The sequence below is a fragment of the Ambystoma mexicanum genome, unplaced genomic scaffold (genome assembly GCF_040938575.1).
Source record: "Ambystoma mexicanum isolate Mex_15411 unplaced genomic scaffold, UKY_AmexF1_1 Mex_scaf3, whole genome shotgun sequence".
In the NCBI taxonomy this organism is placed as follows: domain Eukaryota; kingdom Metazoa; phylum Chordata; class Amphibia; order Caudata; family Ambystomatidae; genus Ambystoma; species Ambystoma mexicanum.
Genome location: NW_027182444.1, coordinates 1,866,644 through 1,894,146, shown reverse-complemented (window position 1 = coordinate 1,894,146; position 27,503 = coordinate 1,866,644).

Here is a 27,503-nt window from a genome sequence, read left to right as displayed (position 1 = left end):
CTGGCACAAGGAGTCTTTTAAGCCATTGAAGGCCTTCTCACACTCGTCGGTCCAAGTTACCTTCTTGGGTTTCTTCAAAGTTGTGAGGGCAGTCAGAGGGGCAGCTATGGTGCCATAGTCTGCCACAAAATTGCGGTAATACCCCGTGAGTCCTAAGAAGGCTCTCACTTGGGTTTGTGTAGTGGGGGTAGGCCAGTCTTGTACTGCTTGTACTTTACTGGGTAGAGGCTGTATCCTCCCTCCACCTACTTCATGTCTTAGGTAAAACACTGAGCCTTGTCCAATCTGGCATTTACTAGCCTTTATGGTCAAGTGTGCTTTCTGAAGAGCCTGGAGCACAATCCCGAGGTGTTTCACATGGTCTTCCCAGGTGGCACTGAAAACTGCTATATCGTCCAGATATGCAAGACAGAATTCGTCCAACCCATTCAAAACATGATGCACAAGCCTCTGGAAAGTGGCAGGTGCATTCTTCAACCCGAACGGCATTACCCGGAATTGGTAAAGGCCGTCTGGAGTAGAAAACGCTGTCTTCTCCTTGGCATGTTCTGCTAAAGCTATTTGCCAATAGCCAGCAGTGAGGTCAAACGTGCTGAGGTACTTGGAGGCACCCAAAGTATCCACCAGCTCATCTGTTTGAGGCAAGGGGTGTGCATCTGTCTTGGTGACAGCATTCAGAGCCCTGTAATCCACGCAGAACCTCAATTCAGAAGTGCCTGCCTTTGGAACGAAAACCACAGGGCTGGACCAAGGACTACTATAGGGTTCAATCACCCCAAGGTCTAACATCTTGTTGACCTCGGTCTTAATATAAGACCGTACTTTGTCTGACATCCTGTACCCCCTACTTTTGGTAGGTACACTGTCTCCTGTGTCTATGTTATGTTTGCACCAAGGTGTCAAACCAGGCGACTGTGAAAACAGGGGGGAAAACTGCCTAAGCAAACTTTTCACCTCAGCCTGCTGATCAGAAGTCAGGTGAGGGGCCACTCGGACACCCTCAAAGGAGCTATCTGAAGGACCGCTTTGGAACAGGTCGGGGAGAGGTTCAGACTCCTCTTCCTCAACATCTGAAGCCAGTAACAGTGCTGCGATTTCGACTCTTGGGACGAAAGCCTTCAGCCTATTCACGTGAAACACTTTTGGAGCCTGTCCAGGCCTTCCAAGGTCCACTAAATAGTTAACCTCACCCAGGGGCTCCACCACTGTGTAAGGGCCTGACCATTTGTCCTGTAAAGCTCAAGGCCTTATGGGATTCATGATCAGGACTTGCTGACCAGGTGTAAAGTTGATGAGGGAAGCTTTCTGGTCGTACCAATGTTTCACCAGCGCCTGTCCTGCCTTCAATTTATCACTAGCCAAGCCCATCAGAAGTACCATCCGTTTTCTGAGCACTAGCACATAATCAACTACGTTGGTAGTAACAGGGGGAGTGGGCATCTCCCATCCCTCTGTGACTATGGCTAAGGGTCCCCGTACAGGATGACCAAACAGAAGTTTGAAGGGGCTGAAGCCAACACCCTCCTGTGGTACCTCTCGGTAGGCAAACAGTAAGCATGGTAAAAGAAGATCCCATTGTCTTCTCTGAAGCTTCTCCAGAGCCCCAATCATGCTTTTTAATGTTCTGTTGAAACGTTCCACCAGACCATTGGTCTGGGGGTGGTATGCAGAAGAGAACTTGTAGGTGACCCCACATTCTTTCCACATAGCCTGCATATACTTTGACATAAAGTTGCTGCCACGATCTGACACAACTTCTTTAGGGAAGCCAACCCTAGTAAATATGGCAAGTAAAGCTTTTGCAACTGACTTGGCAGTTACAGTTTTCAATGGGATGGCCTCAGGATATCTGGTTGCATGGTCGACCAGCACCAGGATAAACCTATTGCCCGAGGATGTTTGCGGGTCAAGGGGACCAACGATGTCGATCCCTACCCTTTCAAATGGTACCCCCACAACTGGGAGCGGTACCAACGGAGCTTGGATTGTCGAGCCAACCTTACCAGATAACTGGCAGGAGGCACAACTCCTGCAGTGACTTTCTACTTGCACCCCCATCTTGGGCCAGTAGAAGTGCATGGATAACCTTTGCTTGGTCCTCTTAATACCAAGGTGACCAGCAAGGAGCACTTCATGCGCCAACTGCAGGAGGAAGGGCCTAACAGCAAGGGGAACCACAACCTCCTATGGTCTCCTTCTGTAGACTCTGTGGGCTCACTATACAGGAGTCCACCTTCCCAATAAATCCTATGCGTCCCAGGAGGTTCACCCTCAAGCTGGGAGCAGGCCTGTCTCCTTAGGCCTTCCAGAGATGGGCACTCACGTTGGCCTTTACTGAATTCGTCCCTATCAGGACCTCCTTCAACTAACAAGTCTTTTAGTTCAGGATGGTCGTTGGGGTCAAATACTTCAGGCATCGCCACCTCCTCGTCAGGCCCGGGCGATTGACCAACTTCCTCCACCGCAGTGGTAGGCGAGCTCGGGGGAATATTCTCTTTCCCTCGTCTTGACTTGTTGACTCCTTTCGCCTTGGGTTTCCCCTTCAGCTGGGGCGGCGTATTGGTCTTGGCCAATGCTGCCCGTGCTTGAGACCGTGTGTAGGGTCTTTCGGCAGTGTCTCCTACGAGCCCTAAAGCTCTGAGATCATTACCTAACAAGACCTTTCCCGGGACGTTTCTCTGAATGCTCACTGGAATCCTGACTGCTGTACCATTTAAAGTAAGATTTACAGGTATTACTGGGAACATACGGAGTGGGCCGTCAGCCAACTTAGTGGGCATCAGAGTAGCTCTGGCAACTTCCTCTGAGTCTACCAAGGTAGAATCCACTACAGTTCGACTGCACCCACTATCCCTAAGAGCTGGAGTATCTACTCCATTGATCAGCACACTGTCTTTAAAGTAGTGCTTGGTATTATCTGGAATCCTAGCATAAGCCTCTGCGACTTTAGGCTCCCAGGAACCCAGGGAAACTAAAACTACCTCAGCCTCTATCCCGCTGGGAAATGAGTCTGAGGAGAAGGATGCTCCTGTAATCTCTTCTTCCTCGTAGGAGGAGAAGGCCAGATTAGCGGAGTGGACCCCCAAAGGTCTAACCTTACACTGGGGATCCCCCTTCACGTGGTCAGTTGCTCCACAAGCAAAACAAGATCCATTGGGTCTGTTTACATAGGGAGGCTTATTGTAACCAGAGTTCTGTTTCGGAGGCTGACCTCCACTACCCTGTGAGTTCTCTTGTGTCTTACCCTTATTTTTCTTTTTGTGGCCCTTTTGAGAAGAAGATTTATCAGATTCTCCACCCTCCTTATCTTTGGACTTTTTCCCTTCCTCCTGCTTACCAGGATGAGTTTTGTCCTTATGGGACACTCGATGTGACACCCATAAGTCTGCTGCAATGGCCAGCTTCTTAGGATCTATCTCCTTCGAATCGGCCAAATGCTGCTTAAGCTCCGGGGAAGAAGATGCAAAAATGTGTTCCAGCATGACAAGATTTATCATGCCTTCGAAGGTAGAAACCTTATAACCTTCGACCCAGCCAGTTAAGTTTTTCAAGGATTCAGTGACATAAGATACCCAAGTACCACCTTCCTTTTTCTTATACTCTATGAATCGTTTCAAATATTGGGCCGGAGTCTTCCCAAACTTTAAAATGAGAGTTTGCTTTAACATTGCGAAATCAGCTCGCTCAGCCTTCGACATTTCCATAATGGCACTACAGCCAGAATGGGGCAGTCTGCTGAGTAACCAGGCAATCTTATCAGCATTGTCAACTTGTTGAACTTCGCATGCATACTCAAACGCATTCAGCCAGTCCATAATGTCATTCCTTTCCTCATACACACTGACCAGATCTTTCGGAAACCGTGGATGAGAGGAGGCCCCAGACCCATGTCCAGGACCCTTGGACCCATTTGCAACCTGAAGCTTGGCCAGTTCCAACTGGTGATCCCTGTCTTTCTGTTTTTCTGACTGTTCGATTTTTAGTTTGGCTATGCTGAATTCAAGCTCCTTCTGCCTAAACCGCAGCTCTTGCTTCTTGAATTCAAGCATAGCCTCCCCATCAACACTGGCAGAGGAAACATTAGACATCTCATCCTCCCTGTCCTCGTGGTCGCGGTGGATCAGTGCAGCGGCAGAACCGTCGGTTCTACCAGTGAGAGCAGCCCCACCTCCTTCCGCACTGTCCTCAGAAGTTATAGCGTCAAGCTGCGCTTCTTGCCACGCCACGATTCTTTGGATCATATCCAATTTCGTGCCTTGAGAGGAAACACCTCTCTCCGCACACATCTTTTTCAATGTTTCTGATTTGGAAGCATTTAAAGTTAACAAGGTATTTGTTTCCATACTGTTAGATAGGACTATGGCCTTTTTAAAGTTATACTACAACAATTCACTACGTGTCCTGGTAGGAATAACTTGAAATGCCTTAGTTTGTGCGCAACACTGGATACCTTCAGTCGTATCCCACCGCTGTACACCAATTTATTAAGACGGATTTCTGAACTCTGTCCTGGTGGCGCAGAAGTTCAGAAGGCCAACCTAATTACTTGGAACAGGGTAACCTCTGGACAAGCCAGACCAATCAAGGTAGCGATCGCGGCGGTCAAGACTAGGTCTCAAGAGGGGTGAGGGTGACTGAAAGCCTGCAATGAGCACACAAAGCAAGGAAACTTACAAACTACTCCAAACAGGTGCTATATTAAAAATATATACACATTTATTCCAAGGCCTTTAAAACAATGACCGTAGCGAGAAATCACAATACAACTCTAGTAAACCAACACATACCATACCAATACAATATATATACAAATACAAACAAGTCTCAAGCGTTAGATGCACGAAATGTGTAGTCCACCTAAAAGGGAAGGAAAACAGGCAGTGCGAAATAATGCTTAGACCCAGTCCGCCTTCAGAGGCACCTAACTAAAAGGAAGTCCGAGCCCTAAGAAGAGTGGAGCCTTGTGCTCAAAAGTACCTGCACACGCTGGTGCCAACGGGCAAAAGGGAAGTCTCTTCGAGGGAGATCAGGCAGTTCAGTTTAGTGCACAAACGAAGAAGAACAGTGTTCCGCGACTCAAGCGCAGCCTCCACTGTGGGCAGAAGCAGAGCGCGAGTACGGAAAGGCGTGCTGTTTTGACACAGCGGGGGAAAGCTATGGGCTCCTGCAGGAGGGCGACCAGTTCCTAGCTATGCTACTCACCGGTCCCCGATGCAAGCAGACCCAGGCTTCTCCGTGTCAGTTTCAGTCGCTGGCAGGTTCAGAAGAGCAGGGGACGTCTCGTCGTCGTGTTGAGTCTGCAGCAGCAGAGTTGAGTAAAAGACATCCCAAACGAAGGAACCCGCACAGTTTGTTACCACGGCAGGGCAACGGAGCGGCCGTGTGTATCTGAGCCAAATGTACACTACTCACTTCAGACCTGGGAACGCCAAGTGTACGAATCGTGTGAGAGTGACAAGGACTCGATATACTACACAACCTGGTGGCGGTTACAGAGCAAGACTCCTGTGTAGGCTGGTCAGTCTGCTGGATGGCCCAGAGACGCTTCCGAAGGCTTACTAGCAGGAGATGGTGAAGATGCCGAGAATAGCTGTCCCCGCTATTCCAAGGGTCGAAGTACTAGTACACGCCTTCTGGTTCGATCAAAGGTGAAAAGGGTTTCACAAGGCGACAGCAGTGCAGAGGAGCAGTCCTTCAGCGGGTCACCAGCGATTCCTCGGTTCAGCCTCTTGGTTGCAGGATACTTGGCTCCTGTATTCCTTCGTTCGTGAGAACTCAGGAGATCGACATGGTAGTGGTGTTTCCAGCCCCCTCTTATCCACGGTTCCCTTCGCGCCAAAACGGTGGGGACCCAATGGGAGATCCGCTCATCAACACTCACACCATTCGTGGACCTATCACGGACCAAGGTGGTCCCAGGCATTCACACGGGACCAGACATCCCAGCCCACATCCTGGAGGCACACACAAGACATGTAGATGCCCGCGAAAGCATCCGTGTTTCGCGGGAAAGTACATGCCCAAATAAGGAAGGCCCCGGGTCGGCTCGACCTGGGGAAGGTGAAGGGAGCAAGACGGTCAGCGGACAGAACAAAGGAGCCTCGTGGTCTGGCCATTTTGGGAGCCAGGCCACCATTTTGGGTTAAGTGCGAGAAACGCGCTTAGAACGCCAAAAGGAGCTCAAAACACAAGAAACGATCGCTGCCACCATTCCCGTCCGTGAATCACTTGCACCGATCAGTTACAATCCTGAAAGAGTATCTAGGGCCTGTAGAAGGCTAGAATCCCAAGAGAGCAGTAACTTAGCTTACAGTGCCCTCTTGTGTCATGTTGCACGAAAGCCGCAACATGATAAAAGAAACTACGGAAAAAAGCGTTTCCCGGTACTGACTGTCTTAAGGCCATGTCAGTTTCCCCGTAGGAAAGGAGCGAAAGCCCAGAGGAGTGCGTCAGAAGGCTGCACTTCTCTGGCAAAGTCGAGAACAAGGTGAAAAACAACAGCAAAAAGTTTAGGGGTTGCCACATGGAAGGAAAATTACCTACAATTACGAAATCTTTCCTAACAGATATCACATCTCATGTTATAGGAAGAGTCTCAGGTTTGGTATATGCATTGAGATATAACATCTCTGCAATCGGAAGTGTCTCAGGATTGGGATGGGAAGGAGTTGGATATCCCATCTCATGTTATAGGACGGGTCTCAGGATTGTTATTAGAATCATTGAGATATCATATATATTGCATGCTGTAGGAAGGGTCTAAGGATTGGAATGGGAAGGACTTGGATATCACATCTCATGCTATGGATAGGCTCTCAGGTTTGGAAAGGGAAGGAGTTAGATATCACATTTCATGTTAGAGGAAGGATCTCAGGTTTGGTATTAGAGGCATTGAGATATCACATCTCATGCTATAGGAAGGGTCTCAGGATTGGAATGGGAAGGAGTTGGATATCACATCTCATGCTATAGGAAGGGTCTCAGGTTTGGTATAAGCATTGAGATATCACATCTCATGCTATAGGAAGGGTCTCAGGATTGGAATGGAAGGAGTTGGATATCACATCTCATGTTAAACGAAGGATCACAGGTTTTGTATTAGAAGCATTGAGACATCACATCTCATGCAATAGGAAGGGTCTCAGGATTGGAATGGGAAGGAGTTGGATATCACATCTCATGCTATAGGAAGGGTCTCAGGTTTGGTATAAGCATTGAGATATCACATCTCATGCTATCGGAAGGGTCTCAGGATTGGAATGGGAAGGAGTTGTATATGACATCTCAAGCCATAGGAAGGGTCTCAGGTTTGGTATAAGCTTTGAGACATCACATCTCTGCTATCGGAAGGGTCTCAGGATTGGAATGGGAAGGAGTTGGATATCCCATCTCATGTTATAGGAAGAGTCTCAGGTTTGGTATTAGAAGCATTGAGATATCACATCTCATGCTATAGGAAGTGTCTCAGGATTGGAATGGGAAGGACTTGGATATCACATCTCATGCTATAGGGAGGGTCTCAAGTTTGATATTAGAAGCATTGAGGTATCACATCTCATGCTATAGGAAGGGTCTCAGGATTGGAATGGGAAGGAGTAGGATATCACATCTCATGCTATAGGAAGGATCTCAGGTTTGGTATAAGCATTGAGATATCACATCTCTTCTATCGGAAGGGTCTCAGGATTGGAATGGGAAGGAGTTGAATATTCCCATCTCATGTTATAGGAAGGGTCTCAGGTTTGGTATTAGAAGCATTGAGATAACACAGCTCATGTTATAGGAAGGGTCTCAGGTTGGAATGGAAAGGAGTTGGATATCACATCTCATGCTATAGGAAGGGTCTCATGTTTGGAATGGGAAGGAGTTTGATATCACATCTCATGCTATAAGAAGGGTCTCAGGTTTGGATTGGGAAGGAGTTGGATATCACATTTCATGCTATAGGAAGGGTCTCAGGTTTGGTATAAGAAGCATTGAGATATCATATCTCATGCTATAAGATGGGTCTCAGGTTTGGAATGAGAAGTAGTTGGATATCACATTTCATGCGATAGGAAGGGTGTCAGGTTTGGAATGGGAAGGAGTTGGATATCACATCTCATGCTATAAGAAGGGTCTCAGGATTGGAATGGGAAGGAGTTGGATATAACATCTCATGCTATAGGAAGGGTCTCAGGTTTGGAATGGGAAGGAGTTGGATATCACATACCATGCTATAGGAAGGTTCTCAGGTTTGGTATTAGAAGCATTGAGATATCACATCTCATGCTACAGGTAGGATTTCAGGTTTGTTGTGGGAAGGAGTTGGATACCACATCTGATTCTTTAGTAAGGGTCTCAGGTTTGGAATGGGAAGGAGTTGGATATAACATTTCATGCTATAGGAAGGGTCTCAGGTTTGGTATTAGACGCATTGAGATTTCACATCTCATGCTATAGGAAGGGTCTCAGGATTGGAATGGGAAGGAGTTGGATATAATATCTCATACTATAGGAAGGATCTCAGGTTTGGAATGGGAAGGAGTTGGATATCACATTTCATGCTATAGGATGGGTCTCAGGTTTGGTATTAGAAGCATTGAGATATCACATCTCATGCTACAGGAAGGGTCTTTGGTTTTGAATGGGAAGGAGTTGGATAGCACATCTCATGCTATAGGAAGGGTCTCGGGTTTGGAATAGGAAGGAGTTTGATATCACATCTCATGCTATAGGAAGGGTCTCAGGTTTGGAATGGGAAGGAGTTGGATATCACATCTCATGCTATAAGAAGGGCATCAGGATTGGAATGGGAAGGAGTTGGATATAACATCTCATGCTATAGGAAGGGTCTCAGGTTTGGAATGGGAAGGAGTTGGATATCTCATTTCATGCTATAGGAAGGGTCTCAGGTTTGGTATTAGAAGCATTGAGATTTCACATCTCATGCTATAGGAAGGGTCTCAGTTTTGGAATGGGAAGGAGTTGGATATCAATCTCATGTTATAGGAAGGGTCTCAGGTTTGGTATTAGAAGCATTGAGATATCACATCGCATGCTATAGGAAGGGTCTCAGGATTGGAATGGGTAGGAGTTGGATATCACATCCCATGCTATAGGAAGGGTCTCAGGTTTGGTATTAGAAGCATTGAGATATCAAATCTCATGCTATAGGAAGGGTCTCGGGATTGGAATGGGAAGGAGTTGGATATCACATCTCATGCTATAGGAAGGGTCTCAGGTTGGAATGGAAAGGAGTTGGATATCACATCTCATGCTATAGGAAGGGTCTCATGTTTGGAATGGGAGGAGTTGGATATCACATCTCATGTTATAGGAAGGGTCTCAGGTTTGGTATTAGAAGCATTGAGATAACACATCTCATGTTATAGGAAGGGTCTCAGGTTTGGTATTAGAAGCATTGAGATATAACATCTCATGTTATAGGAAGGGTCTCTGGTTTGGAAAGGGAAAGTGTTGGATATCATATCTCATGGTATAGGAAGGGTCTCAGGTTTGGAATGGGAAGGAGTTTGATATCACATCTCATGCTATAGGAAGGGAATCAAGTTTGGAATGGGAAGGAGTTTGATATCACATCTCATGCTATAAGAAGGGTCTCAGGTTTGGATTGGGAAGGAGTTGGATATCACATTTCATGCTATAGGAAGGGTCTCAGGTTTGGTATAAGAAGCATTGAGATATCATATCTCATGCTATAAGAAGGGTCTCAGGTTTGGAATGAGAAGTAGTTGGATATCACATTTCATGCGATAGGAAGGGTGTCAGGTTTGGAATGGGAAGGAGTTGGATATCACATCTCATGCTATAAGAAGGGTCTCAGGATTGGAATGGGAAGGAGTTGGATATAACATCTCATGCTATAGGAAGGGTCTCAGGTTTGGAATGGGAAGGAGTTGGATATCACATTTCATGCTATAGGAAGGGTCTCAGTTTTGGAATGGGAAGTAGTTGGATATCACATACCATGCTATAGGAAGGTTCTCAGGTTTGGTATTAGAAGCATTGAGATATCACATCTCATGCTATAGGAAGGGTCTCAGGCTTGGAATGGGAAGGAGTTCGATATCACATGTCATGATATAGAAAGGTTCTCAGGTTTGGTATTAGAAGCACTGAGATATCACATCTCATGGTACAGGATGCATCTCAGGTTAGGATTGGCAAGGAGTCAGATATCAAATCTCATGCTACAGGTAGGATCTCAGGTTTGTTGTGGGAAGGAGTTGGATACCACATCTGATGCTATAGGAAGGGTCTCAGGTTTGGTATTAGAAGCATTGAGATATCAAATCTCATGATATAGGAAGGGTCTCAGGTTTGGAATGGGAAGGAGTTAGATATTGCATCTCATGCTATAGGAAGGGTCTCAGGTTTGGTATTAGAAGCATTGAGATATCACATCTCATGCTATAGGAAGGGTCTCAGGATTGGAATGGGAAGGAGCTGGATATCACATCTCATGCTATAGGAAGGGTCTCAGGTTTGGAATGGGAAGGAGTTGGACATCACATACCATGCTATAGGAAGGTTCTCAGGTTTGGTATTAGAAGCAGTGAGATATCACATCTCATGCTATATGAAGGGTCTCAGGCTTGGAATGGGAAGTACTTTGATATCACATCTCATGTTATAGGAAGGTTCTCAGGTTTGGTATTAGAAGCACTGAGATATCACATCTCATGGTACAGGATGCATCTCAGGTTAGGAATGGCAAGGAGTCAGATATCACATCTCATGCTACAGGTAGGATTTCAGGTTTGTTGTGGGAAGGAGTTGGATACCACATCTGATTCTTTAGTAAGGGTCCCAGGTTTGGAATGGGAAGGAGTTGGATATAACATTTCATGCTATAGGAAGGGTCTCAGGTTTGGTATTAGAAGCATTGAGATTTCACATCTCATGCTATAGGAAGGGTCTCAGGATTGGAATGGGAAGGAGTTGGATATAATATCTCATGCTATAGGAAGGATCTCAGGTTTGGAATGGGAAGGAGTTGGATATCACATTTCATGCTATAGGATGGGTCTCAGGTTTGGTATTAGAAGCATTGAGATATCACATCTCATGCTACAGGAAGGGTCTTTGGTTTTGAATGGGAAGGAGTTGGATAGCACATCTCATGCTATAGGAAGGGTCTCAGGTTTGGAATGGGAAGGAGTTTGATATCACATCTCATGCTATAGGAAGGGTCTCAGGTTTGGAATGGGAAGGAGTTGGATATCACATCTCATGCTATAAGAAGGGTATCAGGATTGGAATGGGAAGGAGTTGGATATAACATCTCATGCTATAGGAAGGGTCTCAGGTTTGGAATGGGAAGGAGTTGGATATCTCATTTCATGCTATAGGAAGGGTCTCAGGTTTGGTATTAGAAGCATTGAGATTTCACATCTCATGCTATAGGAAGGGTCTCAGGTTTGGTATAAGCATTGAGATATCACATCTCATGCTATAGGAAGGGTCTCAGGATTGGAATGGAAGGAGTTGGATATCACATCTCATGTTAAACGAAGGATCACAGGTTTTGTATTAGAAGCATTGAGACATCACATCTCATGCAATAGGAAGGGTCTCAGGATTGGAATGGGAAGGAGTTGGATATCACATCTCATGCTTTAGGAAGGGTCTCAGGTTTGGTATAAGCATTGAGATATCACATCTCATGCTATCGGAAGGGTCTCAGGATTGGAATGGGAAGGAGTTGTATATGACATCTCAAGCCATAGGAAGGGTCTCAGGTTTGGTATAAGCTTTGAGACATCACATCTCTGCTATCGGAAGGGTCTCAGGATTGGAATGGGAAGGAGTTGGATATCCCATCTCATGTTATAGGAAGAGTCTCAGGTTTGGTATTAGAAGCATTGAGATATCACATCTCATGCTATAGGAAGTGTCTCAGGATTGGAATGGGAAGGACTTGGATATCACATCTCATGCTATAGGGAGGGTCTCAAGTTTGATATTAGAAGCATTGAGATATCACATCTCATGCTATAGGAAGGGTCTCAGGATTGGAATGGGAAGGAGTAGGATATCACATCTCATGCTATAGGAAGGATCTCAGGTTTGGTATAAGCATTGAGATATCACATCTCTTCTATCGGAAGGGTCTCAGGATTGGAATGGGAAGGAGTTGAATATTCCCATCTCATGTTATAGGAAGGGTCTCAGGTTTGGTATTAGAAGCATTGAGATAACACATCTCATGTTATAGGAAGGGTCTCAGGTTGGAATGGAAAGGAGTTGGATATCACATCTCATGCTATAGGAAGGGTCTCATGTTTGGAATGGGAAGGAGTTTGATATCACATCTCATGCTATAAGAAGGGTCTCAGGTTTGGATTGGGAAGGAGTTGGATATCACATTTCATGCTATAGGAAGGGTCTCAGGTTTGGTATAAGAAGCATCGAGATATCATATCTCATGCTATAAGATGGGTCTCAGGTTTGGAATGAGAAGTAGTTGGATATCACATTTCATGCGATAGGAAGGGTGTCAGGTTTGGAATGGGAAGGAGTTGGATATCACATCTCATGCTATAAGAAGGGTCTCAGGATTGGAATGGGAAGGAGTTGGATATAACATCTCATGCTATAGGAAGGGTCTCAGGTTTGGAATGGGAAGGAGTTGGATATCACATACCATGCTATAGGAAGGTTCTCAGGTTTGGTATTAGAAGCATTGAGATATCACATCTCATGCTACAGGTAGGATTTCAGGTTTGTTGTGGGAAGGAGTTGGATACCACATCTGATTCTTTAGTAAGGGTCTCAGGTTTGGAATGGGAAGGAGTTGGATATAACATTTCATGATATAGGAAGGGTCTCAGGTTTGGTATTAGACGCATTGAGATTTCACATCTCAAGCTATAGGAAGGGTCTCAGGATTGGAATGGGAAGGAGTTGGATATAATATCTCATGCTATAGGAAGGATCTCAGGTTTGGAATGGGAAGGAGTTGGATATCACATTTCATGCTATAGGATGGGTCTCAGGTTTGGTATTAGAAGCATTGAGATATCACATCTCATGCTACAGGAAGGGTCTTTGGTTTTGAATGGGAAGGAGTTGGATAGCACATCTCATGCTATAGGAAGGGTCTCGGGTTTGGAATAGGAAGGAGTTTGATATCACATCTCATGCTATAGGAAGGGTCTCAGGTTTGGAATGGGAAGGAGTTGGATATCACATCTCATGCTATAAGAAGGGCATCAGGATTGGAATGGGAAGGAGTTGGATATAACATCTCATGCTATAGGAAGGGTCTCAGGTTTGGAATGGGAAGGAGTTGGATATCTCATTTCATGCTATAGGAAGGGTCTCAGGTTTGGTATTAGAAGCATTGAGATTTCACATCTCATGCTATAGGAAGGGTCTCAGTTTTGGAATGGGAAGGAGTTGGATATCAATCTCATGTTATAGGAAGGGTCTCAGGTTTGGTATTAGAAGCATTGAGATATCACATCGCATGCTATAGGAAGGGTCTCAGGATTGGAATGGGTAGGAGTTGGATATCACATCCCATGCTATAGGAAGGGTCTCAGGTTTGGTATAAGAAGCATTGAGATATCATATCTCATGCTATAAGAAGGGTCTCAGGTTTGGAATGAGAAGTAGTTGGATATCACATTTCATGCGATAGGAAGGGTGTCAGGTTTGGAATGGGAAGGAGTTGGATATCACATCTCATGCTATAAGAAGGGTCTCAGGATTGGAATGGGAAGGAGTTGGATATAACATCTCATGCTATAGGAAGGGTCTCAGGTTTGGAATGGGAAGGAGTTGGATATCACATTTCATGCTATAGGAAGGGTCTCAGTTTTGGAATGGGAAGGAGTTGGATATCACATACCATGCTATAGGAAGGTTCTCAGGTTTGGTATTAGAAGCATTGAGATATCACATCTCATGCTATAGGAAGGGTCTCAGGCTTGGAATGGGAAGGAGTTCGATATCACATGTCATGATATAGAAAGGTTCTCAGGTTTGGTATTAGAAGCACTGAGATATCACATCTCATGGTACAGGATGCATCTCAGGTTAGGATTGGCAAGGAGTCAGATATCAAATCTCATGCTACAGGTAGGATCTCAGGTTTGTTGTGGGAAGGAGTTGGATACCACATCTGATGCTATAGGAAGGGTCTCAGGTTTGGTATTAGAAGCATTGAGATATCAAATCTCATGATATAGGAAGGGTCTCAGGTTTGGAATGGGAAGGAGTTAGATATTGCATCTCATGCTATAGGAAGGGTCTCAGGTTTGGAATGGGAAGGAGTTGGACATCACATACCATGCTATAGGAAGGTTCTCAGGTTTGGTATTAGAAGCAGTGAGATATCACATCTCATGCTATATGAAGGGTCTCAGGCTTGGAATGGGAAGTACTTTGATATCACATCTCATGTTATAGGAAGGTTCTCAGGTTTGGTATTAGAAGCACTGAGATATCACATCTCATGGTACAGGATGCATCTCAGGTTAGGAATGGCAAGGAGTCAGATATCACATCTCATGCTACAGGTAGGATTTCAGGTTTGTTGTGGGAAGGAGTTGGATACCACATCTGATTCTTTAGTAAGGGTCCCAGGTTTGGAATGGGAAGGAGTTGGATATAACATTTCATGCTATAGGAAGGGTCTCAGGTTTGGTATTAGAAGCATTGAGATTTCACATCTCATGCTATAGGAAGGGTCTCAGGATTGGAATGGGAAGGAGTTGGATATAATATCTCATGCTACAGGAAGGGTCTTTGGTTTTGAATGGGAAGGAGTTGGATAGCACATCTCATGCTATAGGAAGGGTCTCAGGTTTGGAATGGGAAGGAGTTTGATATCACATCTCATGCTATAGGAAGGGTCTCAGGTTTGGAATGGGAAGGAGTTGGATATCACATCTCATGCTATAAGAAGGGTATCAGGATTGGAATGGGAAGGAGTTGGATATAACATCTCATGCTATAGGAAGGGTCTCAGGTTTGGAATGGGAAGGAGTTGGATATCTCATTTCATGCTATAGGAAGGGTCTCAGGTTTGGTATTAGAAGCATTGAGATTTCACATCTCATGCTATAGGAAGGGTCTCAGTTTTGGAATGAGAAGGAGTTGGATATCAATCTCATGTTATAGGAAGGGTCTCAGGTTTGGGATTAGAAGCATTTAGATATCACATCGCATGCTATAGGAAGGGTCTCAGGATTGGAATGGGTAGGAGTTGGATATCACATCTCATGCTATAGGAAGGGTCTCAGGTTTGGTATTAGAAGCATTGAGATATCACATCTCATGCTATAGGAAGGGTCGCGGGATTGGAATGGGAAGGAGTTGGATATCACATCTCATGCTATAGGAAGGGTCTCAGGTTGGAATGGAAAGGAGTTGGATATCACATCTCATGCTATAGGAAGGGTCTCATGTTTGGAATGGGAGGAGTTGGATATCACATCTCATGTTATAGGAAGGGTCTCAGGTTTGGTATTAGAAGCATTGAGATAACACATCTCATGTTATAGGAAGGGTCTCAGGTTTGGTATTAGAAGCATTGAGATATAACATCTCATGTTATAGGAAGGGTCTCTGGTTTGGAAAGGGAAAGAGTTGGATATCATATCTCATGGTATAGGAAGGGTCTCAGGTTTGGAATGGGAAGGAGTTTGATATCACATCTCATGCTATAGGAAGGGAATCAGGTTTGGAATGGGAAGGAGTTTGATATCACATCTCATGCTATAAGAAGGGTCTCAGGTTTGGATTGGGAAGGAGTTGGATATCACATTTCATGCTATAGGAAGGGTCTCAGGATTGGTATAAGAAGCATTGAGATATCATATCTCATGCTATAAGAAGGGTCTCAGGTTTGGAATGAGAAGTAGTTGGATATCACATTTCATGCGATAGGAAGGGTGTCAGGTTTGGAATGGGAAGGAGTTGGATATCACATCTCATGCTATAAGAAGGGTCTCAGGATTGGAATGGGAAGGAGTTGGATATAACATCTCATGCTATAGGAAGGGTCTCAGGTTTGGAATGGGAAGGAGTTGGATATCACATTTCATGCTATAGGAAGGGTCTCAGTTTTGGAATGGGAAGGAGTTGGATATCACATACCATGCTATAGGAAGGTTCTCAGGTTTGGTATTAGAAGCATTGAGATATCACATCTCATGCTACAGGTAGGATTTCAGGTTTGTTGTGGGAAGGAGTTGGATACCACATCTGATTCTTTAGTAAGGGTCTCAGGTTTGGAATGGGAAGGAGTTGGATATAACATTCCATGCTATAGGAAGGGTCTCAGGTTTGGTATTAGACGCATTGAGATTTCACATCTCATGCTATAGGAAGGGTCTCGGGATTGGAATGGGAAGGAGTTGGATATAACATTCCATGCTATAGGAAGGGTCTCAGGTTTGGTATTAGAAGCATTGAGATATCACATCTCATGCTACAGGAAGGGTCTTTGGTTTTGAATGGGAAGGAGTTGGATAGCACATCTCATGCTATAGGAAGGGTCTCGGGTTTGGAATAGGAAGGAGTTTGATATCACATCTCATGCTATAGGAAGGGTCTCAGGTTTGGAATGGGAAGGAGTTGGATATCACATCTCATGCTATAAGAAGGGCATCAGGATTGGAATGGGAAGGAGTTGGATATAACATCTCATGCTATAGGAAGGGTCTCAGGTTTGGAATGGGAAGGAGTTGGATATCCCATTTCATGCTATAGGAAGGGTCTCAGGTTTGGTATTAGAAGCATTGAGATTTCACATCTCATGCTATAGGAAGGGTCTCAGTTTTGGAATGGGAAGGAGTTGGATATCAATCTCATGTTATAGGAAGGGTCTCAGGTTTGGTATTAGAAGCATTGAGATATCACATCGCATGCTATAGGAAGGGTCTCAGGTTTGGTATTAGAAGCATTGAGATATAACATCTCATGTTATAGGAAGGGTCTCTGGTTTGGAAAGGGAAAGAGTTGGATATCATATCTCATGGTATAGGAAGGGTCTCAGGTTTGGAATGGGAAGGAGTTTGATATCACATCTCATGCTATAGGAAGGGAATCAGGTTTGGAATGGGAAGGAGTTTGATATCACATCTCATGCTATAAGAAGGGTCTCAGGTTTGGATTGGGAAGGAGTTGGATATCACATTTCATGCTATAGGAAGGGTCTCAGGTTTGGTATAAGAAGCATTGAGATATCATATCTCATGCTATAAGAAGGGTCTCAGGTTTGGAATGAGAAGTAGTTGGATATCACATTTCATGCGATAGGAAGGGTGTCAGGTTTGGAATGGGAAGGAGTTGGATATCACATCTCATGCTATAAGAAGGGTCTCAGGATTGGAATGGGAAGGAGTTGGATATAACATCTCATGCTATAGGAAGGGTCTCAGGTTTGGAATGGGAAGGAGTTGGATATCACATTTCATGCTATAGGAAGGGTCTCAGTTTTGGAATGGGAAGGAGTTGGATATCACATACCATGCTATAGGAAGGTTCTCAGGTTTGGTATTAGAAGCATTGAGATATCACATCTCATGCTACAGGTAGGATTTCAGGTTTGTTGTGGGAAGGAGTTGGATACCACATCTGATTCTTTAGTAAGGGTCTCAGGTTTGGAATGGGAAGGAGTTGGATATAACATTCCATGCTATAGGAAGGGTCTCAGGTTTGGTATTAGACGCATTGAGATTTCACATCTCATGCTATAGGAAGGGTCTCGGGATTGGAATGGGAAGGAGTTGGATATAATATCTCATGCTATAGGAAGGATCTCAGGTTTGGAATGGGAAGGAGTTGGATATCACATTTCATGCTATAGGATGGGTCTCAGGTTTGGTATTAGAAGCATTGAGATATCACATCTCATGCTACAGGAAGGGTCTTTGGTTTTGAATGGGAAGGAGTTGGATAGCACATCTCATGCTATAGGAAGGGTCTCGGGTTTGGAATAGGAAGGAGTTTGATATCACATCTCATGCTATAGGAAGGGTCTCAGGTTTGGAATGGGAAGGAGTTGGATATCACATCTCATGCTATAAGAAGGGCATCAGGATTGGAATGGGAAGGAGTTGGATATAACATCTCATGCTATAGGAAGGGTCTCAGGTTTGGAATGGGAAGGAGTTGGATATCTCATTTCATGCTATAGGAAGGGTCTCAGGTTTGGTATTAGAAGCATTGAGATTTCACATCTCATGCTATAGGAAGGGTCTCAGTATTGGAATGGGAAGGAGTTGGATATCAATCTCATGTTATAGGAAGGGTCTCAGGTTTGGTATTAGAAGCATTGAGATATCACATCGCATGCTATAGGAAGGGTCTCAGGATTGGAATGGGTAGGAGTTGGATATCACATCCCATGCTATAGGAAGGGTCTCAGGTTTGGTATTAGAAGCATTGAGATATCAAATTTCATGCTATAGGAAGGGTCTCGGGATTGGAATGGGAAGGAGTTGGATATCACATCTCATGCTATAGGAAGGGTCTCAGGTTGGAATGGAAAGGAGTTGGATATCACATCTCATGCTATAGGAAGGGTCTCATGTTTGGAATGGGAGGAGTTGGATATCACATCTCATGTTATAGGAAGGGTCTCAGGTTTGGTATTAGAAGCATTGAGATAACACATCTCATGTTATAGGAAGGGTCTCAGGTTTGGTATTAGAAGCATTGAGATATAACATCTCATGTTATAGGAAGGGTCTCTGGTTTGGAAAGGGAAAGAGTTGGATATCATATCTCATGGTATAGGAAGGGTCTCAGGTTTGGAATGGGAAGGAGTTTGATATCACATCTCATGCTATAGGAAGGGAATCAGGTTTGGAATGGGAAGGAGTTTGATATCACATCTCATGCTATAAGAAGGGTCTCAGGTTTGGATTGGGAAGGAGTTGGATATCACATTTCATCCTATAGGAAGGGTCTCAGGTTTGGTATAAGAAGCATTGAGATATCATATCTCATGCTATAAGAAGGGTCTCAGGTTTGGAATGAGAAGTAGTTGGATATCACATTTCATGCGATAGGAAGGGTGTCAGGTTTGGAATGGGAAGGAGTTGGATATCACATCTCATGCTATAAGAAGGGTCTCAGGATTGGAATGGGAAGGAGTTGGATATAACATCTCATGCTATAGGAAGGGTCTCAGGTTTGGAATGGGAAGGAGTTGGATATCACATTTCATGCTATAGGAAGGGTCTCAGTTTTGGAATGGGAAGGAGTTGGATATCACATACCATGCTATAGGAAGGTTCTCAGGTTTGGTATTAGAAGCATTGAGATATCACATCTCATGCTATAGGAAGGGTCTCAGGCTTGGAATGGGAAGGGGTTCGATATCACATGTCATGATATAGAAAGGTTCTCAGGTTTGGTATTAGAAGCACTGAGATATCACATCTCATGGTACAGGATGCATCTCAGGTTAGGATTGGCAAGGAGTCAGATATCAAATCTCATGCTACAGGTAGGATCTCAGGTTTGTTGTGGGAAGGAGTTGGATACCACATCTGATGCTTTAGGAAGGGTCTCAGGTTTGGAATCTGAAGGAGTTAGATATCACATCTCATGCTATAGGAAGGGTCTCAGGTTTGGTATTAGAAGCATTGAGATATCAAATCTCATGATATAGGAAGGGTCTCAGGTTTGGAATGGGAAGGAGTTGGATATCACATCTCATGTTATAGGAAGGGTCTCAGGTTTGGTATTAGAAGCATTGAGATATCACATCTTATGCTACAGGAAGGGTCTCTGGTTTGGAAAGGGAAGGAGTTGGATATCACATCTCATGCTATAGGAAGGGTATCAGGTTTGGAATGGGAAGGAGTTTGATATCACATCTCATGCTATAATAAGGGTCTCAGGTTTGGAATGGGAAGGAGTTGGTTATCACATTTCATGCTATAGGATGGTCTCAGGTTTGGTATTAGAAGCACTGAGATATCACATCTCATGTTATAGGAAGGGTCTCAGGATTGGAATGGGAAGGAGTTGGATATCACATCTCATGCTATAGGAAGGGTCTCAGGATTGGAGTGGGAAGGAGTTGAATATCACATCTCATGCTATAGGAAGGGTCTCAGGTTGGAATGGGAAGGAGTTGAATATCACATCTCATGCTATAGGATGGTCTCAGGTTTGGTATTAGAAGCACTGAGATATCACATCTCATGCTATAGGAAGGGTCTCAGGTTTGGTATTAGAAGTATTGAGATATCACATCTCATGCTATAGGAAGGGTCTCAGGATTGGAGTGGGAAGGAGTTGAATATCACATCTCATGCTATAGGAAGGGTCTCAGGTTGGAATGGGAAGGAGTTGAATATCACATCTCATGCTATAGGAAGGGTCTCAGGATTGGAATGGGTAGGAGTTGGATATCACATCTCATGCTATAGAAAGGGTCTCAGGTTTGGTATTAGAAGCATTGAGATATCACATCTCATGCTATAGGAAGGGTCTCGGGATTGGAATGGGAAGGAGTTGGATATCACATCTCATGCTATAGGAAGGGTCTCAGGTTGGAATGGAAAGGAGTTGGATATCACATCTCATGCTATAGGAAGGGTCTCATGTTTGGAATGGGAGGAGTTGGATATCACATCTCATGTTATAGGAAGGGTCTCAGGTTTGGTATTAGAAGCATTGAGATAACACATCTCATATTATAGGAAGGGTCTCAGGTTTGGTATTAGAAGCATTGAGATATAACATCTCATGTTATAGGAAGGGTCTCTGATTTGGAAAGGGAAAGAGTTGGATATCATATCTCATGGTATAGGAAGGGTCTCAGGTTTGGAATGGGAAGGAGTTTGATATCACATCTCATGCTATAGGAAGGGAATCAGGTTTGGAATGGGAAGGAGTTTGATATCACATCTCATGCTATAAGAAGGGTCTCAGGTTTGGATTGGGAAGGAGTTGGATATCACATTTCATGCTATAGGAAGGGTCTCAGGTTTGGTATAAGAAGCATTGAGATATCATATCTCATGCTATAAGAAGGGTCTCAGGTTTGGAATGAGAAGTAGTTGGATATCACATTTCATGCGATAGGAAGGGTGTCAGGTTTGGAATGGGAAGGAGTTGGATATCACATCTCATGCTATAAGAAGGGTCTCTTGATTGGAATGGGAAGGAGTTGGATATAACATCTCATGCTATAGGAAGGGTCTCAGGTTTGGAATGGGAAGGAGTTGGATATCACATTTCATGCTATAGGAAGGGTCTCAGTTTTGGAATGGGAAGGAGTTGGATATCACATACCATGCTATAGGAAGGTTCTCAGGTTTGGTATTAGAAGCATTGAGATATCACATCTCATGCTATAGGAAGGGTCTCAGGCTTGGAATGGGAAGGAGTTCGATATCACATGTCATGTTATAGAAAGGTTCTCAGGTTTGGTATTAGAAGCACTGAGATATCACATCTCATGCTATAGGAAGGGTCTCGGGGTTGGAATGGGAAGGAGTTGGATATTACATCCCATGATACAAGAAGGGTCTCAGGATTGGAATGGGAATTCGTTGGATATCACATCTCATGCTATAGGAAGGGTCTCAGGATTGGAATGGGAAGGAGTTAGATATTGCATCTCATGCTATAGGAAGGATCTCAGGTTTGGTATTAGAAGCACTGAGATATCACATCTCATGCTATAGGAAGGGTCTCAGGATTGGAATGGGAAGGAGCTGGATATCACATCTCATGCTATAGGAAGGGTTTAAGGTTTGGAATGGGAAGGAGTTGGACATCACATACCATGCTATAGGAAGGTTCTCAAGTTTGGTATTAGAAGCAGTGAGATATCACATCTCATGCTATATGAAGGGTCTCAGGCTTGGAATGGGAAGTACTTCGATATCACATCTCATGTTATAGGAAGGTTCTCAGGTTTGGTATTAGAAGCACTGAGATATCACATCTCATGGTACAGGATGCATCTCAGGTTAGGAATGGCAAGGAGTCAGATATCACATCTCATGCTACAGGTAGGATTTCAGGTTTGTTGTGGGAAGGAGTTGGATACCACATCTGATTCTTTAGTCAGGATCCCAGGTTTGGAATGGGAAGGAGTTGGATATAACATTTCATGCTATAGGAAGGGTCTCAGGTTTGGTATTAGAAGCATTGAGATTTCACATCTCATGCTATAGGAAGGGTCTCAGGATTGGAATGGGAAGGAGTTGGATATAATATCTCATGCTATAGGAAGGATCTCAGGTTTGGAATGGGAAGGAGTTGGATATCACATTTCATGCTATAGGATGGGTCTCAGGTTTGGTATTAGAAGCATTGAGATATCACATCTCATGCTACAGGAAGGGTCTTTGGTTTTGAATGGGAAGGAGTTGGATAGCACATCTCATGCTATAGGAAGGGTCTCAGGTTTGGAATGGGAAGGAGTTTGATATCACATCTCATGCTACAGGAAGGGTCTCAGGTTTGGAATGGGAAGGAGTTGGATATCACATCTCATGCTATAAGAAGGGTATCAGGATTGGAATGGGAAAGAGTTGGATATAACATCTCATGCTATAGGAAGGGTCTCAGGTTTGGAATGGGAAGGAGTTGGATATCTCATTTCATGCTATAGGAAGGGTCTCAGGTTTGGTGTTAGAAGCATTGAGATTTCACATCTCATGCTATAGGAAGGGTCTCAGTTTTGGAATGAGAAGGAGTTGGATATCAATCTCATGTTATAGGAAGGGTCTCAGGTTTGGTATTAGAAGCATTGAGATATCACATTGCATGCTATAGGAAGGGTCTCAGGATTGGAATGGGTAGGAGTTGGATATCACATCTCATGCTATAGGAAGGGTCTCAGGTTTGGTATTAGAAGCATTGAGATATCACATCTCATGCTATAGGAAGGGTCTCGGGATTGGAATGGGAAGGAGTTGGATATCACATCTCATGCTATAGGAAGGGTCTCAGGTTGGAATGGAAAGGAGTTGGATATCACATCTCATGCTATAGGAAGGGTCTCATGTTTGAAATGGGAGGAGTTGGATATCACATCTCATGTTATAGGAAGGGTCTCAGGTTTGGTATTAGAAGCATTGAGATAACACATCTCATGTTATAGGAAGGGTCTCAGGTTTGGTATTAGAAGCATTGAGATATAACATCTCATGTTATAGGAAGGGTCTCTGGTTTGGAAAGGGAAAGAGTTGGATATCATATCTAATGGTATAGGAAGGGTCTCAGGTTTGGAATGGGAATGAGTTTGATATCACATCTCATGCTATAGGAAGGGAATCAGGTATGGAATGGGAAGGAGTTTGATATCACATCTCATGCTATAAGAAGGGTCTCAGGTTTGGATTGGGAAGGAGTTGGATATCACATCTCATGCTACAGGTAGGATTTCAGGTTTGTAGTGGGAAGGAGTTGGATACCACATCTGATTCTTTAGTAAGGGTCTCAGGTTTGGAATGGGAAGGAGTTGGATATAACATTTCATGCTATAGGAAGGGTCTCAGGTTTGGTATTAGACGCATTGAGATTTCACATCTCATGCTATAGGAAGGGTCTCAGGATTGGAATGGGAAGGAGTTGGATATCACATTTCATGCTATAGGATGGGTCTCAGGTTTGGTATTAGAAGCATTGAGATATCACATCTCATGCTACAGGAAGGGTCTTTGGTTTTGAATGCGAAGGAGTTGGATAGCACATCTCATGCTATAGGAAGGGTCTCAGGTTTGGAATGGGAAGGAGTTTTATATCACATCTCATGCTATAGGAAGGGTCTCAGGTTTGGAATGGAAAGGAGTTGGATATCACATCTCATGCTATAAGAAGGGTATCAGGATTGGAATGGGAAGGAGTTGGATATAACATCTCATGCTATAGGAAGGGTCTCAGGTTTGGAATGGGAAGGAGTTGGATATCTCATTTCATGCTATAGGAAGGGTCTCAGGTTTGGTATTAGAAGCATTGAGATTTCACATCTCATGCTATAGGAAGGGTCTCAGTTTTGGAATGAGAAGGAGTTGGATATCAATCTCATGTTATAGGAAGGGTCTCAGGTTTGGTATTAGAAGCATTGAGATATCACATCGCATGCTATAGGAAGGGTCTCAGGATTGGAATGGGTAGGAGTTGGATATCACATCTCATGCTATGGGAAGGGTCTCAGGTTTGGTATTAGAAGCATTGAGATATCACATCTCATGCTATAGGAAGGGTCTCGGGATTGGAATGGGAAGGAGTTGGATATCACATCTCATGCTATAGGAAGGGTCTCAGGTTGGAATGGAAAGGAGTTGGATATCACATCTCATGCTATAGGAAGGGTCTCATGTTTGGAATGGGAGGAGTTGGATATCACATCTCATGTTATAGGAAGGGTCTCAGGTTTGGTATTAGAAGCATTGAGATAACACATCTCATGTTATAGGAAGGGTCTCAGGTTTGGTATTAGAAGCATTGAGATATAACATCTCATGTTATAGGAAGGGTCTCTGGTTTGGAAAGGGAAAGAGTTGGATATCATATCTCATGGTATAGGAAGGGTCTCAGGTTTGGAATGGGAAGGAGTTTGATATCACATCTCATGCTATAAGAAGGGTCTCAGGTTTGGATTGGGAAGGAGTTGGATATCACATTTCATGCTATAGGAAGGGTCTCAGGTTTGGTATAAGAAGCATTGAGATATCATATCTCATGCTATAAGAAGGGTCTCAGGTTTGGAATGAGAAGTAGTTGGATATCACATTTCATGCGATAGGAAGGGTGTCAGGTTTGGAATGGGAAGGAGTTGGATATCACATCTCATGCTATAAGAAGGGTCTCAGGATTGGAATGGGAAGGAGTTGGATATAACATCTCATGCTATAGGAAGGGTCTCAGGTTTGGAATGGGAAGGAGTTGGATATCACATTTCATGCTATAGGAAGGGTCTCAGTTTTGGAATGGGAAGGAGTTGGATATCACATACCATGCTATAGGAAGGTTATCAGGTTTGGTATTAGAAGCATTGAGATATCACATCTCATGCTACAGGTAGGATTTCAGGTTTGTTGTGGGAAGGAGTTGGATACCACATCTGATTCTTTAGTAAGGGTCTCAGGTTTGGAATGGGAAGGAGTTGGATATAACATTTCATGCTATAGGAAGGGTCTCAGGTTTGGTATTAGACGCATTGAGATTTCACATCTCATGCTATAGGAAGGGTCTCAGGATTGGAATGGGAAGGAGTTGGATATCACATTTCATGCTATAGGATGGGTCTCAGGTTTGGTATTAGAAGCATTGAGATATCACATCTCATGCTACAGGAAGGGTCTTTGGTTTTGAATGGGAAGGAGTTGGATAGCACATCTCATGCTATAGGAAGGGTCTCAGGTTTGGAATGGGAAGGAGTTTGATATCACATCTCATGCTATAGGAAGGGTCTCAGGTTTGGAATGGAAAGGAGTTGGATATCACATCTCATGCTATAAGAAGGGTATCAGGATTGGAATGGGAAGGAGTTGGATATAACATCTCATGCTATAGGAAGGGTCTCAGGTTTGGAATGGGAAGGAGTTGGATATCTCATTTCATGCTATAGGAAGGGTCTCAGGTTTGGTATTAGAAGCATTGAGATTTCACATCTCATGCTATAGGAAGGGTCTCAGTTTTGGAATGAGAAGGAGTTGGATATCAATCTCATGTTATAGGAAGGGTCTCAGGTTTGGTATTAGAAGCATTGAGATATCACATCGCATGCTATAGGAAGGGTCTCAGGATTGGAATGGGTAGGAGTTGGATATCACATCTCATGCTATAGGAAGGGTCTCAGGTTTGGTATTAGAAGCATTGAGATATCACATCTCATGCTATAGGAAGGGTCTCGGGATTGGAATGGGAAGGAGTTGGATATCACATCTCATGCTATAGGAAGGGTCTCAGGTTGGAATGGAAAGGAGTTGGATATCACATCTCATGCTATAGGAAGGGTCTCATGTTTGGAATGGGAGGAGTTGGATATCACATCTCATGTTATAGGAAGGGTCTCAGGTTTGGTATTAGAAGCATTGAGATAACACATCTCATGTTATAGGAAGGGTCTCAGGTTTGGTATTAGAAGCATTGAGATAACACATCTCATGTTATAGGAAGGGTCTCAGGTTTGGTATTAGAAGCATTGAGATATAACATCTCATGTTATAGGAAGGGTCTCTGGTTTGGAAAGGGAAAGAGTTGGATATCATATCTCATGGTATAGGAAGGGTCTCAGGTTTGGAATGGGAAGGAGTTTGATATCACATCTCATGCTATAGGAAGGGAATCAGGTTTTGAATGGGAAGGAGTTTGATATCACATCTCATGCTATAAGAAGGGTCTCAGGTTTGGATTGGGAAGGAGTTGGATATCACATTTCATGCTATAGGAAGGGTCTCAGGTTTGGTATAAGAAGCATTGAGATATCATATCTCATGCTATAAGAAGGGTCTCAGGTTTGGAATGAGAAGTAGTTGGATATCACATTTCATGCGATAGGAAGGGTGTCAGGTTTGGAATGGGAAGGAGTTGGATATCACATCTCATGCTATAAGAAGGGTCTCAGGATTGGAATGGGAAGGAGTTGGATATAACATCTCATGCTATAGGAAGGGTCTCAGGTTTGGAATGGGAAGGAGTTGGATATCACATTTCATGCTATAGGAAGGGTCTCAGTTTTGGAATGGGAAGGAGTTGGATATCACATACCATGCTATAGGAAGGTTCTCAGGTTTGGTATTAGAAGCATTGAGATATCACATCTCATGCTACAGGTAGGATTTCAGGTTTGTTGTGGGAAGGAGTTGGATACCACATCTGATTCTTTAGTAAGGGTCTCAGGTTTGGAATGGGAAGGAGTTGGATATAACATTCCATGCTATAGGAAGGGTCTCAGGTTTGGTATTAGACGCATTGAGATTTCACATCTCATGCTATAGGAAGGGTCTCGGGATTGGAATGGGAAGGAGTTGGATATAATATCTCATGGTATAGGAAGGATCTCAGGTTTGGAATGGGAAGGAGTTGGATATCACATTTCATGCTATAGGATGGGTCTCAGGTTTGGTATTAGAAGCATTGAGATATCACATCTCATGCTACAGGAAGGGTCTTTGGTTTTGAATGGGAAGGAGTTGGATAGCACATCTCATGCTATAGGAAGGGTCTCGGGTTTGGAATAGGAAGGAGTTTGATATCACATCTCATGCTATAGGAAGGGTCTCAGGTTTGGAATGGGAAGGAGTTGGATATCACATCTCATGCTATAAGAAGGGCATCAGGATTGGAATGGGAAGGAGTTGGATATAACATCTCATGCTATAGGAAGGGTCTCAGGTTTGGAATGGGAAGGAGTTGGATATCTCATTTCATGCTATAGGAAGGGTCTCAGGTTTGGTATTAGAAGCATTGAGATTTCACATCTCATGCTATAGGAAGGGTCTCAGTTTTGGAATGGGAAGGAGTTGGATATCAATCTCATGTTATAGGAAGGGTCTCAGGTTTGG